The sequence below is a fragment of the Salvelinus fontinalis genome, chromosome 11, assembly GCF_029448725.1.
Source record: "Salvelinus fontinalis isolate EN_2023a chromosome 11, ASM2944872v1, whole genome shotgun sequence".
NCBI lineage: Eukaryota > Metazoa > Chordata > Actinopteri > Salmoniformes > Salmonidae > Salvelinus > Salvelinus fontinalis.
Window position 1 is genome coordinate 27,600,387 of NC_074675.1, and position 15,963 is coordinate 27,616,349.

The 15,963-nt window shown below is 41.8% G+C and overlaps 1 protein-coding gene across 5 annotated transcripts in view; it reads left to right on the forward strand.

Moving 5' to 3' along the window:
• Positions 1 to 6,569: 6,569 nt before the first annotated feature.
• Positions 6,570 to 15,963, forward strand: part of clcn3 (chloride channel 3) — a 64,584-nt gene continuing 55,190 nt past the window's right edge. For 2 of the 5 annotated variants that reach the window (XM_055938217.1, XM_055938221.1), the window contains exon 1: positions 6,570 to 6,717. The gene's annotated coding sequence lies outside the window, so the exon portion shown is untranslated. Of the gene's footprint in view, positions 6,718 to 6,769; positions 6,846 to 15,963 lie in introns of those variants that run through there. The other 3 variants (XM_055938222.1, XM_055938220.1, XM_055938218.1) reach the window with 2 other exon arrangements.

Sequence of the window (15,963 nt, forward strand, 5' to 3'; positions counted from 1 at the left end):
CTTTCAAGGAAAATAATATAAAAAAGGTAAATCTTCTCGTATTGTCAGCCTTACTACAATGGCAGTAAATTGTTTTATGAATTCAATAACACATAATGAAAGGTGACTTTATTGATATCACACCCTATTCTGAAGTGAATGGTTTCTCTACTCTGCCGGCGAACGGCGGTGTTCTTTGATATTGCATTGCTCGCAGCTTGAGTGAGGTTGATGGAAGCTACATTTTCCCTTTGTCACAGAAACACACCACTAACTGGGTTTCCATTCAATTGGATTTTCATGCTGAATATTCAACAATCCGCATAAAAACAAAATGCACATTTTCCCAACAGACATGTTTCCATCAAATTTAATTGTTGTGGAAAAAAGTCTCTGCAAAATTAAGGCCGTTTTTTTCTACAATTATAAAAACATTACAATACATTCACAGATTTCACAACACACTGTGTGCCCTCAGGCCCCGACTCCACAACTACCACATATCTACAGTACAAAATCCATGTGTACGTGTGTGTAGTGCATATATTATCGTGTGTGTATGCATGTGTCTGTGGCTATGTTTGTGTTGCTTCAAAGTGCCCGCTGTTCCATAAGGTGTATTTTTATCTGTTTTTTAAATAAAATTTTACTGCTTGCATCAGTTACTTAATGTGGAATAGAGTTCCATGTTCTCATGGCTCTAGTACTGTGCGCCTCCCATAGTTGGTTCTGGATTTGGAGACTGTGAAGAGACTGTCTTGTGGGGTATGCATGGGTGTCCGAGCTTTATGCCAGTAGTTCAAACAGACAGCTCAGTGCATTCAACATGTCAATACCTCTCATAAATACAAGTAGTGATGAAGTCAATCTCTCCTCCACTTTGAGCCAGGAGAGATTGACATGCATATTATTAATATTAGCTCTCTATGTACATCCAAGGGCCAGCCGTGCTGCCCTGTTCTGAGCCAATTGCAATTTGCCTAAGTCCCAATAAAGAACACCCTCTGTGTTCTGTTAGACAGGTAACTCTTTATCCACAATATAGCAGGGGGTGTAAAGCCATAACACATACTTTTTTCCAGCAGAAGACTATGATTGATGATGTCAAAAGCCGCACTGAAGTCTAACAAAACAGCCCCCACAATCTTTTTATCAACATTTTCTCTCAGCCAATCATCAGTCATTTGTGTAAGCGCTGTGCTTGTTGAATGTCCTTCCCTGAATGTTTGTTGTCAATTTGTTTACTGTAAAATAACATTGTCTCTGGTCAAACACCATTTTATCCAAAAGATTACTAGGGGTTGGTAACAGGCTCATTGATCAGCTATTTGAGCCAGTAAAGGGGGCTTTACTAGTCTTAGGTAGCGAGTTACATTTGCTTCCCTCCAAGCCTGGGGGCACACACTTTCTAGTAGGCTTAAAGTGAAAATATGGCAAATAGGAGTGACAATATCGTCCGCTATTATCCTCAGTAATTTTCCCTCCAAGTTGTCAGACCCCGGTGGCTTGTCATTGTTGATAGACAACAATACTTTTTTTCACCTCTTCCACAATCAGTTTATGGAAATCAAAATTACAATGCTTGTCTTTCATAATTCGGTCAGATATACTTGCATGTGTAGTGTTAGCGTTTGTTGCATGGCATGTCATGCCTAAGTTTGCTAATCTTGCCAATGAAAAAAACAATAAGTAGTTGGCAATATCAGTTGGTTGTGTGATGAATGAATGATCAATCTGATTCAATGAATGATGGTGTCAGGTTGGGCGCTACTGGTAAGAAGGCAGGTGCACGAGAGCGGAGAGTTGTGATCAGGCGCACACTTTAATTGGCAGAAGTAACAACAGACTGACGCAACTGCGTCAAAAAACCTTGAGTGCAAAGCGCGACAACAGTCACAATAATGCATAAGTTAAACAATTAAACACACTCGGGTACAACGCGGTACCCGGGGAAAATCAGCCTTGCGCGTAACACGAAACATGTAACAAAAACAATTCCACACAAAGACATGGGGGAACAGAGAGAATATATATGTACTGTGATTAGGGAATGTAAACCAGGTGTGCGGGGAAACAAGACAAAACAAATGGAACAATGAACAGTGGAGCGGCGATAAAAAAAACGGTGACGTCGACCGCCGAACGCCGCTGAAAACAAGGAGAGGAGAGATGGAGCTGAGTTTGCCTTTTTTCCTAGAATTTCATTAAAGGTGCTCCAAAGCTTTTTACTATCATTCTCTATGTCATTTATCTTTGTTTCATAGTGTAGTTTCTTCTTTTTATTCAGTTTAGTCAAATGATTTCTCAATTTGCAATATGTTTGCCAATCGGTTGTGCAGCCAGACTTATTTGCCATTGCTTTGCCTCATCCCTCTCAACCATACAATTTTTCAATTCCTCATCTATCCGCAGGGATTTAATCATTTTTACAGTCATTTTCTTAATGGGTGCATGCTTAGTAACTGGAATAAGCAATTTCATAAATGTGTCAAGTGCAGCGTTTGCTCCTAATTACACACCACGGACCAACAAATATTCTTTACATCAACATAGGAATCACTAGAAAACGTATTGAATGACCTCTTACACACTATATTAGGCCCAGCTTTTAGAACTTTGGTTATATGGCTAATATATTGTGATCACTACATCCGATGGATCTGGATACTGCTTTCAAGCAAATTTCTGCAACATTAGTAAATATGTGATCAATACATGTTGATGATTTCATTCCTGTGCTGTTTGTAACTACCCTGGTAGGTAGGCTGACCAGGTTGCAGGCACTGCTTACAGTTTGAAGCTTTTTCTTGAGTGGGCAGCTTGATCAAAGCCAGTCAATTTTTAAATCACCCAGAAAATATACCTGTCTGTTGATATCACATACATTATCAAGCATTTCACATAAACTCAGCAAAAAAAGAAACGTCCGCTCACTGTCAACTGCATTTATTTTCCGCAAAGTTAACATGTGTAAATATTTGTATGAACATAACAAGATTCAACAATTGTGATAAACTGAACAAGTTCCACTTACATGTGACTAACAGAAACTAAATAATGTGTCCCTGAACAAAGGGGGGGTCAAAATCAAAAGTAACAGTCAGTATCTGGTGTGGCCACCAGCAGCATTAAGTACTGCAGTGCATCTCCTCCTCATGGACTGCACCAGATTTGCCAATTCTTGCTGTGAGATGTTAAGCCACTCTTCCACCAAGGCACCTGCAAGTTCCCGGACATTTCTGGGGGGGAATGGCCCTAGCCCTCACCCTCCGATCCAACAGGTCCCAGACGTGCTCAATGGGATTGAGATCCAGGCTCTTCGCTGGCCATGACGGAACACTGACATTCCTGCCTTGCAGAACGAGCAGTGTGGCTGTTGTCATTGTCATGCTGGAGGGTCATGTCAGGATGAGCCTGCAGTAAGGGTACCACATGAGGGAGGATGTCTTCCCTGTAACGCACAGCGTTAAGATTGCCTGCAATGACAACAAGCTCAGTCCGATGATGCTGTGACACACCGCCCCAGACCCTCCACCTCCAAATCGATCCCGCTCCAAAGTACAGGCCTCAGTGTAACGCTCATTCATTCGACGATAAATGTGAATCCAACCATCACCCATGGCGAGACAAAACCGCGACTCATCAGTGAAGAGCACTTTGTGCCAGTCCTGTCTGGTCCAGCGACGGTGGGTTTGTGCCCATAAGCGACGTTGTTGCCGGTGATGTCTGGTGAGGACCTGCTTTACAACAGGCCAAAAGCCCCCAGTCCAGCCTCTCTCAGCCTATTGCGGACAGTCTGAGCACTGATGGAGGGATTGTGCGTTCCTGGTGTAACTCGGGCAGTTGTTGTTGCCATCCTGTACCTGCCCCGCAGGTGTGCTGTTCGGATGTACCGATCCTGTGCAGGTGTTGTTACACGTGGTCTGCCACTGCGAGGACGATCAGCTGTCCGTCCTGTCTCCCTGTAGAGGTGTCTTAGGCGTCTCACAGCACGGACATTGCAATTTATTGCCCTGGCCCACATCTGCAGTCCTCATGCCTCCTTGCAGCATGCCTAAGGCACGTTCACGCAGATGAGCAGGGATCCTGGGCATCTTTCTTTTGGTGTTTTTCAGAGTCAGTAGAAAGGCCTCTTTAGTGTCCTAAGTTTTCATAACTGTGACCTTAATTGCCTACCGACTGTAAACTGTTAGTGACTTAACAACCGTTCCACAGGTGCGTGTTCATTAATTGTTTATGGTTAATTGAACAAGCATGGGAAACAGTGTTTAAACCCTTTACAATGAAGATCTGTGAAGATATTTGGATTTTTATGAATTATCTTTGAAAGACAGGGTCCTGAAAAGGGGACGTTTCTTTTTTTGCTGAGTTTATCTTGTACAGATATTGACTGTTAGTACTTGATGGTTGATAGCAGCTTCCCACTAGAATGGGCTTTAGGTGAGGCAGATGAACCTTTATCCATATTACTTCAACAGTATTTAACATGAGATCCTCTATAATGACATAGGGCACATAAACATAAAAAATACAAGTCAAATGGGTTTCCATCGCGTTTTCAACTCTACTAGTGGTTCTCTTACAAAAATGTTTTGCATTATTTATGAGCCCACTCTGGTATTGGCACGTGCGCTCTAGCCAACAGTTTGCAGATACAGTGTGGGTATAGCCTACATGAGATTATTATGGAAAAAATTGCGAGATTATTTTTATTTGTCAAACGGCAGCCAAGCATTGATGATCATGTCACCAGAATAAGACTCTCGACATATATTGGAAAGGAGGATCAGCTCATCATAATTTATTCCATCCGTAGCCAAATAAACTGCATGCTTTTGACGACTCATAGTGGGAGGAACACACAACACGCGCAGCATGTCATCACGTATCTCGAAGTTTACTTTGATATGATCGATATTATATCAATACTTGCGCACAAAAGCGTTTCCACCTACATTTCTGCAATAATTAATTTTACCCGACACAAAACGATCCCACCTTGTATAGCGTTTTGTCGACATTTCGAATGTTAACCTATGTTAACATGTTATGTTCCCCATCAGGCCTGTCATGACATGTTTTATGCAACATGTAGGCTACTTAATGCGTATTAAAAGGTTGGATGTAAACCTGGTAGTAGCTTGGTTTGCATCCAATTGGCACATATTTTCATGCGAATATTCTAGAGAAAATATGCGCATTTTCCCTCCATTAGTATGTTTCCACCAAATTGATTTATTGCAGATGAAATGCAGTGCGTGATGACAGTGCACACAAAATGTTGTCTACTTTTTTCGTGTAAATTCTCATGTAGCCTACCGAATAAAAATCTAAAATTCAATGTGTTTCCATCGCATTTTCAACTCTCAAAAACTGTTGCATTAAATAGCAAATGTGCCTACTCTGGTTTTGTCTCCTGCGCTCTAACCAACAGCTTGCAGATACAATGCGGGTAGGCTTTGCGCGTTGTCTAGTCCACATAATGAGATTATTATGGATAAGAGCGAGAATATTTTTATTCGTCAAACGGCAGTCAAGAATCGATCATCTTGTCACCCGTTTAAGACGCTCTATATTGGAAAGCTGCATCAAGCTCATCACCATGCACTTTCACCACCCTGTGAAGTTCATCATTTATTTAATCCGTAGGCTAGCCTAATAACTATATGGTTTCCCGAGTTGTAGTGGGAGGACGACACACCATATCATCGCGTGACTCCAAATTTACTTCGATACGATGGTTAATATATCAATTTTTGCGCATAAAGGCGTTGCCATCACCATTTCCCGCATAATACATTTGACCGACACAAAAGATCCCACCATGTCGAACAAAATATTTATTTATATAATTACACCGAAACTTCCTGTTTCCATCACAGCGGTGTGATTATTAAAAAAAATATATTATATGACTTTACTCGCATAAAAACTGTATGGAAACGTGGTTACTGGTAGGGAAAATATATTTTCTTTATTTGGATTTTAGAATATTCGCATGAAAATCTGTCGCCAATTGGATGGAAAGCTAGCTACTGATCCACTTTGAATGGGTTTCAGATTTTCTTCTCACTCTTCAAATAAAATAAACTTTATTTTCTAACCACAATCCAGTGTTAGACATGATGATGATCCAGGAGGGACAAGAACATTCATGGATAACAACAGTGCCAAAACCTAATGCGCATTAGTTTTTTCTTTGTAGAGTCAAAACGCCACCCACAAGTAGTCCATGGAAAAATATACTTCATAAGTCCCCCAGGTGGTGTTTAATTTGTACTTGTATGTTCAGCAAACGCGTCTTATTATGGATGAGGACATGGATAAAGGATAATCGTTTAATAATTGTATATAATAGTATTATATATGGCAAAATAGCTGATTGCTGATAGAAATCTTGTCATACGATCTTCACTTAAAATGTCAAATGTTTCAGTCTTATTATTGCCAATCCAATTTCAAGGAGGCAAATTTTGGATACTTCTAATTTATGTTTTATTGCACGTTATTAAAATAAAAATATATTCTGTCCAGGCGCCTTGCCCCCATTTCACGCTCCTTACGGCTGCGATGGGGTGGGAGATCAAGAAACCGGAAGTAAACGTCATTGACACAGGAATGGGACAGAAAAAAAACATCATGGGGAGAATGTCAAATATATTTTTGTAAAAACTCAACGTTTCTACTCAAGAAAAGGATGATTCATTTTGTCCAGGGTGGAATAACGGCATCGAAAAGGTATGTGATGTCGCTGGTGCACAACGTTTGATGGTAAAGTTCATATTTTACCCACCAAGGCCACCATAGTATCTATGTACATGTTTCTATCTGAACCCAGGTGCTCATCTCGTCATGCATGCTGGACGGTAGGTGATCATTTTCACCATTATGTTGCACATATTCAGCGTATGGTGCATTTGTAGTGGATCCTGACTGTTCAGTTATGTATACAACAACAAATCAATTTGTGAAATTCATCATGCCAAATGGTGTAGTTGCATCAAAATCGAATCAGGCCACCCTCAGCCAACTAACGTTAACTGACATTTTAAAAAGGAGCACTCGAGCCCCTGTCAGTCGTAGTTGGCTAACTAGCTACTAGCTTATTAGCTACATTCTAGTAGCTATATTACACTACAAGACATGTATCCTTTATCCACCGTACTTATTTGTGGTTGTAACTAGCTGGCTGCATTTTGTATGTTAAATGTAGGATGGTGTCAGCTGTAACGTTCGTTGTATCATCCAGAAACCCCTAGCTAGCTAGCTACCAACAATGTCATGGCACCATGATACATCAGAAAGGCGCGTGACAGGCAGTGGAAATGTTCCTTTTCATGTTTGTTTAGTGGCACGTCACCCTACACAGTAAAGGGGAGATGCATATAGTTTGTATTACATGCAGATTTAATGGCATGAATGTATATGAAAATATTGCATAGTGTGATATTTATTTTCTCTTCAATACATAGTTCTGTGTATCACGTAATTATTACCGTATCATAACCATCTGAGTGGCATGTATTAGCTGTGTTATACATAAAATATGCTGTTAGGGTGAATGGGGCGTACATTGGCGTTTTATATGAGCAACAGGAAAGGACCACAGGTCTTACAATTGCTTTGGTTGAAAAGTTGCTTTTTTTAGGGTAAATCAGTGAGTGGTCTAGTTTATGCTCTAATTCATTTTCTCCGTGCAGCTACATATCAAATCACATTGGCTACTGTTGGACTATCCAACCATTTCACCAATGAATCTCTAGACTCACTTATTTGGGATGTTCATTGGAGGGTGGTAGCCTACATTTAGTGATGTATGCAGAGGACATAGTCAGTGCATTCAACTAATTTAGGTTAGGGGCAATTCCACGATAATGGAATTACTCTAGACTCAGATTTTTCACTTTAAAATGTATGCCAAACAAAAACCATTGATTTCAAAGTTTAACAAACCGTACAACTCTATTCACAAGGACTACTTTGAACAATTTATACAGAACATTTCACAAAAACACATTTACTGGAAGAACTGTGCAGATTTTGGTAACAGAAGTTTGGTAACAGATTTACAGTAAAATCTCCCTCTGTTTTTACGCAACCACATTTTCCAAAAACTCTTAAATATCCAATCAAAGATGTCTACAGAAAGAATGGGATGTCAGCTATGGCATGATACCTTAAGTGAAAATGTAATCTATTTTGGTTATTGAACTACAGTAAGTGCAGTAGATTTACACCTGGTAACAGACTTACAGTAACAGAATTACATCATGGGTCCTTGATCAGTCACTACACAGAAATTCATAATTATGGAGAGAAATATAATTATCTAAATGGTGATGTATCCTGAATAGGTAAACAAAGTTAGAAATATGCAATATCCTTATTTTGCATATTTGGGTATTATTCTACACGCTGGCTATTATCCTAATGAACTCCGCCCCCCAAACAAGACCAAATTTGGTTGGTCCGGACTGGATCAAATCTGAACCAATCATAGACGTCTATGTTTCACAAGTTTGGACATCACAGTACAGCACAGTAGAGTTCAGTATAGTACAGTAAAATGCAATACATTATACTGTACTCTCCTCTAGTGTGTTCTACTGTACTAAAATGTACTCTACTATTTCACTGTACTGTACTATGCTGTCCAAACTTGTGAAACGCAGACGTCTATGATTGATTCAGATTTCGTCCGGTCACCAATCTTGGAAGTCTATGGTTGGGCCAAATCAAGGCCGGTATTCACTGCACCAAAAATCAATGTCTGTAGACGTTGAAATCTAGAATGGTCCGAACCAGTCTAAAAAACAACATCAATGAATGTTAAAATCTTGGCATGGGCGGACTGACCAAATTTCAACTACTTTTCAACCTCCATGTATGTCCGGTGTCGGTCGGTGCTCAGTGGGTTTGGACGCTGGTTACAGTAAATGGAAAGAGAGGGGGCTCATGGGTAGCTGTCAATAAGAGCCAGGAGAGGTAACATTAACTGGAGTGAGAGAGAGGCAGAGCGATAGGAGGCAGAGCGATAGGAGGCAGAGCGAGAGGGAGGCAGAGCGAGAGGGAGGCAGAGCGAGAGGGAGGCAGAGCGAGAGGGAGGCAGAGCGAGAGGGAGGCAGAGCGAGAGGGAGGCAGAGCGAGAGGGAGGCAGAGCGAGAGGGAGGCAGAGCGAGAGGGAGGCAGAGCGAGAGGGAGGCAGAGCGAGAGGGAGGCAGAGCGAGAGGGAGGCAGAGCGAGAGGGAGGCAGAGCGAGAGGGAGGCAGAGAGAGAGGGAGGCAGAGAGAGAGGGAGGCAGAGAGAGAGGGAGGCAGAGAGAGAGGGAGTTAGGGAGGCAAAGAGAGAGAGAGAGGGGGAGGCAGAGAGGGAGGGAGACAGGCAGAGAGGGAGGGAGGCAGAGAGATGGAGACAGGCAGAGGGGGAGACAGGCAGAGGGGGAGACAGGCAGAGGGGGAGACAGGCAGAGGGGGAGGGAGGCAGAGGGGGAGGGAGGCAGAGGGGGAGGGAGGCAGAGGGGGAGGGAGGCAGAGGGGGAGGGAGGCAGAGGGGGAGACAGGCAGAGGGGGGGAGGGAGGGAGAGAGAGAGGGAGGCAGAGGGAGAGAGAGAGGGAGGCAGAGGGAGAGAGAGAGGGAGGCAGAGGGAGAGAGAGAGGGAGGCAGAGGGAGAGAGAGGGAGGCAGAGGGAGAGAGAGGGAGGCAGAGGGAGAGAGAGGGAGGCAGAGCGAGAGAGAGGGGTCGAGAGGGAGAGGCAGAGTCGAGAGAGGCAGTCGAGAGAGAGGCAGAGGGGCAGAGAGGTAGAGGCGCAGAGGCATAGGCGCAGAGTGAGAGAGGGGCGCAGAGTGAGAGAGAGAGAGCGGTGCAGAGAGAGGGGTGCAGAGAGAGAGAGAGAGAGCGGTGCAGAGAGAGAGGGGTGCAGCGAGAGAGAGAGAGAGAGAGAGAGAGGTTGTCCAGATTGTTTTCATACTTTCGCTTTGACCACCATGTGACAGAAAGAAACAGTTATGATCTGAATATAACACGCCAGTGGAAGGGAGGGCAGTAGAAGGTGACCCAACTTTGTGACTTACAAGGCACATGGCAATGTTTCTTAAACTTACAGAAGGCAAATAATTCCTCAAACTAAATATAAGTGTTGATATTAATTGGCAGGGGTCTTTACTTCAACATTATTGTATTTCTAATACATTTTAAGACTTTTTTCTGGTCGAGGTTTTATAAGATTCCGTTCCCATCTGTTTGACCAGATATCAAAGCCATTACTTATGCCTAATTTTTAAGATGAAAAAAAATGGTTGAAAAATACATATATGCCTTCATTTCCACAAAATATATACTATTAGCTGTCTCTGCCGAGACTCTTTTTATTATTTAGGTGCCGGGCATTTATTCATAGTATTTTAGGGACAATATTAATGTCCATATTCTGTGTTCCATCTGTGATAGTGCTGACCTCTTATTCAAGAATCTTAATTTTTTTCACCCTCTTACTTCTACATTGTCACAACACAAGTTCCTGCCATTTTTCTTATAAATGGCACTGGTCTGGTATATTTCTCAAGACTTGGCTGACATTTTTTTTTTGCTTGGTCATCTCTCAAAGTAAGCTCTTCCTGTTTCTTCCGATGTGCTAGCAGGTCTCCTTTTGGGCCTATAGGTCTTTCTGCTTAAGGATAGACACAACGGTCTGAGGACGGTACTTCACCATGGTCGGACTCCTAAAATGTGCAGCATTAATTGCAAGCTTAGAGAGCTTCAAAACAGTTTTTGTTTGAGGTTTTTCACAACTTTCAGTTCAACGTTATTGCATTACTACACCCTAGCAAATTGATTATGACAGTAGGTAGGATTGGGGATTGATGTAGTTGAGGTGTATAAGTGGCGGAGGTAATGTAGAAAGCAACTTTAATTGAAAAAAAAGAGTTGTTTTTGGAGGTGTGACAACCTGTAGTGTTGGCAGTGGTGAGGCTGCCTTACAGGAGGTGTGATCATATCACTGCGGCGGGCAAAACGCTGAGTCATATCCCAGCGACAGTTTCCCCTGGCAACATCTAGGTCCTTGACTACTGAAAGAAGAGGCCCACTCTATCGTCTGCTTTGTAAGTTGTGGGGCCAGGACGATACCAGTATTGTGATACTCGTAAGTACCGTGGCAAGGAAACAAAACACGAAGCCGATTTGACTTCTTTAGGAAAACAGCCCTAATGTTGGAAACAAAAATCATTATGTTTTCATCCAGAGTCACGTTTGTTTATTTCCCAAGCGAAAGCACACACTGTTTTCTACATAAAGCAGGTTTTAAAGGACCACAGAGTTTGACCTGCTTCGTGTTTTCATTTTTGTAATGGAAAAAATATTGCGATACTGATATTGTCCCGGCTCTAATGAGTTGTGTAACTGTCACTGCCAGGCCAGGCTCGTTTTGGCACCTCAGATAACGCTTTCCCATCATTCAAACACATCTATTCTCATCCATATTCTCAAATGTCAGGGTGAAAATTGATAGGGATCATGTATCCTTCATAGGAGCTGTTTTATAAAGTAATATTGCTCTCAAATTCAGCCTATTTGTATCGTTCCTCATCGAAACCGTAGCCTTGCTTTGCAGTAACTTCATGTATCGGATATCTGTTGCATGCGAGTCTATGACAATGCTTAGCTTATTTAAGTTTGATAATTTCACACTCTTTCGGTCAGTCACGTCAGGCTGGTTCTGAGACTAAATGAACCCACTTTCTCCTCGTCTGTGCTGAAGCCTGATGGTCGTGTAGTTTTATCAAAACGTTCACGGCTTCACCTCAACCTTGTGGAGAAGAAGTGAGAGAACACAGGAGCAGAGTAGACACTTCTCCAGACTGGGTGGGAACAGACAGTTCAAACTCCTGCAGTGTTATTCTGTAAATGTCAAAGATCTTTCCGTCAAATAGCCTACCATTTCTTTGTACCACAATTCAGGGAATACAACATTCATTGCGATTTTTGTTAAATTTTCACTCGGAATGACCTAGGTCATCTTAAGTTTTTGTCTTCTTGAGAGTTGAAACTCCTGCTGAGCGTGTTCACAGCTTGGTGGGCACTGGGCCTAGCAAGCTCATGACCACAGTAACTGTTGCCAAGATGGAGGTTGAAAAAGGCTCACACTTGTTAACCAAGAACAAGAGCACTCTTGGACTTGTTGTCATTCCTCCTAAAAACAAACAGAATAGAATTTCCTGCTTTAATTGAATACAGCTCAAAGGGATTTCTTTATTCAAGGTGAGAGGGGAAGTTGTTAGGCTAGTGGTCCAGTCTGTTGGTCTATGGCATGAAGAGTTAGTTACTGTACGTAAAGCTATGAGACCAGGCTTGTGAAATGTAGGCTCTCTTGTATCTGGTGCGTTTTCTCCTCCATAGACACCTAGGAATGTGCTGTTTAGGATTGGGGGGGATATGAGAAAATGATGCATGTCTGTCTCACATTGTAGTCGTCAAAGAGTTTTTATTTTTGTATTTAACCTTTATTTAACTAGGGAAGTTAGTTAAGAACAAATTATTATTTACAATGACGGCCTACCCCGGCAAAACCCTAAACCGGACGACGTTGGGTCAATTGTGCGCCGCCCTATGGGACTCCCAATCACGTCCGGTTGTGATACAGCCTGGAATTGAACCAGGGTCTGTAGTGACGCGTCTAGCACTAAGATGCAGTGCCTTAGACGGCTGTGCCACTCGGGAGCCCTGCATGATTCCTATACTTGAATGGAACATAAGCTGAAGTGACATCAGTGAGACTATCATGTCCTTTTGCTTTCATTGTTGAACGTTGATGAGTGTAAATGAAACGGGAGGAAGCCTAGAAGGGTTTTGACTCTATTTCTTCCTGTCATTATGAGCTCATGACTTGTGGGACTTCCATTTCTCTGTCGAGAGAGGATACTTATACTACACTATCCATGGACTCTGGGAGAATTCATAATCTCCCCATAAGAGTCAGTGACACTACTGCCAGACAGTCGAAAAAGTTATCAGAGCAGTAAATTCAATAGAGGATACGGCTTAGTCAGTTACTCTAAAGTAAAGGAGTATATCAAACAATATCCCTGTATAATGGGTTCAGGCTCTCTGGCTGTAAGTTGGTGACTCATATATAGATGAAATCATTTGCTGCCTGCCATTTGATTTAGTACTGTTCACGTTAGGATTCATTTAGTTCTCATCATTCTGTGTCTGGATAGTAATGATGATGATGATACACGGTAATATTAAGTTACTCTACATGATTCAGACATATCATTAGCTCAACCTGCTTCCATTTCATCTCATAGGCCAAGCTTTTTTTTTTTATCACGTAAAAAAAGATCACCTGTTGCTAGGTAAGACCAGAAACCATTGTTAGAAGAATCATTAACCCGCTTATTCAGTCACATTGGCTAGCTAGTAGCTAGCAGGGAGTTTTCTGCCATTGAAATCCTCAGATGGGCCACCTAAGCATTTGCCTACAGTTGAAGTCGGAAGTTTACATACACTTAGGTTGGAGTCATTAAAACTAATTTTTCAACCACTCCACAAATTTCTTGTTAACTATCTATAATTTTGGCAAGTCAGTTAGGACATCTACTTCGGGCATGATACAAGCAATTTTCCCAACAATTGTTTACAGACAGATTATTCAACTTATAACTCACTGTATCACAGTTCCAGTGGATCAGACGTTTACATACACCAAGTTGACTGTGCCTTTAAACAGCTTGGAAAATGATGTCATGGCTTTAGAAGCTTCTGATTGACTCAAATGATGTCAATTAGCCTATTGGAGGTGTACCTGTGGATGTATTTCAAGGCCTACCTTCAAACTCAGTGCCTCTTTGCTTGGCATCATGGGAAAATCAAAAGAAATCAGCCAAGACCTCAGAAAACAAATTGTAGACCTCCACAAGTCTGGTTCATCCTTGGGAGCAATTTCCAAACGCCTGAAGGTACTACGTTCATCTGTACAAACAATAGTAAGCAAGTATAAACACCATGGGACCACGCAGCCATTATACCGCTCAGGAAGGAGACGCGTTCTGTCTCCTAGAGATGAACGTACTTTGCTGCGAAAAGTGCAAATCAATCCCAGAACAACAGCAAAGGACCTTATGAAGATGCTAGAGGAAGCAGGTACAAATGTATCCACATCCACAGTAAAATTAGTCCTATATCGACATAACCTGAAAGGCCGCTCAGCAAGGAAGAAGTCACTGCTCCAAAACCCGCCATAAAAAAGCCAGACTATGGTTTGCAACTGCACATGGGGACAAATCCCAACCGTGAAGCACGGGGGTGGCAGCATCATGTTGTGGGGGTGCTTTGCTGCAGGAGGAACTGGTGCACTTCACAAAATAGATGGCTTCATGAAAAAGGAAAATTATGTGGATATATTGAAGCAACATCTCAAGACATCAGTCAGGAAGTTAAAGCTTGGTTGCAAATGGGTCTTCCAAATGGACAATGACCCCAAGCATACTTCCAAAGTTGTGGCAAAATGGCTTAAGGACAACGATGTCAAGGTATTGGAGTGGCCATCACAAAGCCCTGACCTCAATCCTATAGAACATTTGTGGGCAGAACTGAAAAAGCGTGTGCGAGCAAGGAGGCTTACAAACCTGACTCAGTTACACCAGCTCTGTCAGGAGGAATGGGCCAAAATTCACCCAACTTATTGTGGGAATCTTGTGGAAGGCTACCTGAAACGTTTGACCCAAGTTAAACAATTTAATGGCAATGCTACCAAATACTAATTCAGTGTATGTAAACTTCTGACCCACTGGGAATGTGATGAAATAAATAAAAGCTGAAATAAATAATTCTCTCTACTATTATTCTGACATTTCACGTTCTTGAAATAAAGTGGTGTTCATAATTGACATAAAACAGGTCATTTTTACGAGGATTAAATGTCAGGAATTGTGAAAAACTGAGTTTAAATGTATTTGGCTAAGGTGTATATAAACTTCCGAAAATACATTTTCTGGATGAAGATACACTTTCAGTGTTAACTTTAAACTATTAAAACCAAATATAAACTATGTAGAAAAGATAATGGACCTATATATTTTCAAATAATATAATCTTTGAGAATTAACAATCACCAAAATAAAGCTGTCAAGGTGAATTGAAAATTCCAAATGCAGTGAATTTAGCAGTATAGATTTTGTTATTATGTTTGAGCAAAAGAACACAGCATTAGCAATGGCAAAATGCATAGAATTGCAAGAGATTGGCTTTAAAACGGCTACATGTTTACTCAGCTGCATGGCAAAATGTGTAGAATTACAGGAATTTTACTTTAAAACTGCAAGAAAATATCTCTCTGGTCCATGGAAAAATGTGTAGAATTGCAGGAAATTGGCTTAAAAATGCAAAAAAATGTGTCTACACCACCAAATTGGGGGCCTCTAAATTTCAGCCGCGCCCCCCCTGCCACGCCCACCACCTAAGCACCTTTTTGATCCAGAGAAAGCCCTGAGCTAGCCCATCTTTTATGATCTAGCAAAGGTTTTGGTGTATCCCCCTTCCTCTATGGTTCTGGACTAGGTTTTGTTTGCCCCTGCTTCCACCAGGGGGGAAATAGTGAGGTTAGTGTGCTCTACTATTTTGTTCTAAATCAGCATCACTCTGTTCATCCTAATCCCCAAACTAAAAATAGACATAAACACTACTGGCTGGTTCTTCCCACACATAAATGGTTTGTATTTGTGTAATTTCCTAAAACGGATGTAGTAAAAATGTCCCATATTCCTGATGGACTGGAGAGGTAAACAAAACGATTTCCAATAGGAATCAAAATCTCCTCCTGAGTGGGCACCAAACAGTCCAATTCCAAATTCAGACAGAGGTGTTGTACAGGCTTATGATTCCAATCTAGCACACACTCAGACAACCAGACAGACAGAGGTATTGATTCACATTTTTCACAGCATGGGCCTGAGGATGTTCACCACCGGGGTCCTCCATCATCACGGT